A 1,711-nucleotide genomic window follows, 5' to 3' on the forward strand; every position below is an offset into this window, starting at 1 on the left:
ATATAGGTACAAGAAGTTAGTCTTGTGTCTATGTTAGAAAACCCCTAAATTCCATAGTTGCCATGCCAGTTATTGTTCCAGTTTCCCACCTTAGCTATTTTAAACCTTTTCTATGCTTCCCAACTCCCTGCTCCTGACATACCATTTCCTTCTCATCTCTAACATCGGATCTCCTATGAGTCTGTTTCTATTAACTGCCCCTGGTTTATTTATTTTTTAATCAAAAGTTGATCTTTTGTATGCTTGCTTGTTTTGGATTACATACTGGATATTATAGATAAAAACTTGTGGAAATAATTTGAGCCTTTGTTGGATTTTTCTTTCAGAGAAGATTAACTTAGGTTTCTGGGCAGGCAACCAGATTAGAATAGATCACCTTGATTCAACCAGAGACAGATGATAACCAGATAGACAGCCCCCTGTGAGGGCTGGTCTACTTGAGGCTCACATTTTCTTCTAGGGAATAGGTCCCACGTAAAGCCTGTGGCTCCCCCTTCTTGGCCAGCCCTGAACTCCAGCTTTTCCTTCAGCTCTGTGAGTTTACTGAAAGCTCTGCTCAGCTTGTTCAGCCTCCAAACTGAAGCTTTCTACCAGCTTCTCTAATTGTTATCAGCAGGAGGGTTTGTCTGAAATGAGCTAGTCCACTTTTGCCAGAAGTAGAACTTTGATCCTTTCTTAATGTTTATTTTTGCGTATGTTTAAAATGAATATATACACATATTAATATGGTATATGTGCATTATAATTTATGAACAAAAATACACACAATGGGTATGTGCACGATCAATTTCTTTGCTAATTATGGGCACACTGTCGAACTTTGGAGATTCTTGCGCTTTATTCCCTCTTCTTTAGCTGTGATGTTGTTGGTTCAGTAAATAACTGTGACCTGCCTGGTAGTAATTTTTCTACATGTGCCAGGGTAAATGTCAAATATCTGAGGATGATTTCTAACAGGGATGTTATAGCTTAACATGTAAACCTGAAGAAATGAGCTCAATCACATTTAAGGAATACAGCAAATAATCTATTGATGGGTTTTCTTTTATTTTGCTTCTTAACCTATTTTTCTAAATTCTACATATCTGAAAACCATTTCAAGATATTGGAAATTATTCATATTGTTGTCTCCTTAAAGGTAGTGATTTGGTGTTTACAGCATACATCTGAGAATATTTGATTTTTAAATTACTATATAAATGATTAAAGTGGTTAAGAGTACAGGCTATGCAGTCAGATTCTCTGAGTTCGAATCCTGACTTTGCCACATACTATCAGTGTGACCTTGGCCTATTTATGTAATCTGTCTATTGCTGTTTCTGTATGTAAAAAAAATGGAAATAATTGTAGAACTACTTCGTAGGATGTATGAGGATTTAATTATATATATGTAACAAACTTAAAACACGGATACTCAATAAATCTTCAGTGACTGTTGATTACTATTAATATTAGCATTTTATTCAGATAATGGAAACTATTTCATCAGGGCTCTGATAGGAAGTTTCTAATAAATTGCTTTTGCCATTGTATTTTCAAGAATTTATATTTTAAAACAAAATATATGGGTTTATGTTTATATTTAATGATTAAAATATAGATAGATTGCTTTATATCACCAGTTGCGTAGCAAGGTCTTAAAGTTTAAAAATTAGTAAGACAATTTTCATGATCTACTATTTCCATAGTAGATACATGGCAGTAAACATGA

Source organism: Propithecus coquereli, unplaced genomic scaffold, assembly GCF_000956105.1.
Source record: "Propithecus coquereli isolate 6110/MARCELLA unplaced genomic scaffold, Pcoq_1.0 Scaffold210, whole genome shotgun sequence".
Taxonomy (NCBI): Eukaryota; Metazoa; Chordata; class Mammalia; order Primates; family Indriidae; genus Propithecus; species Propithecus coquereli.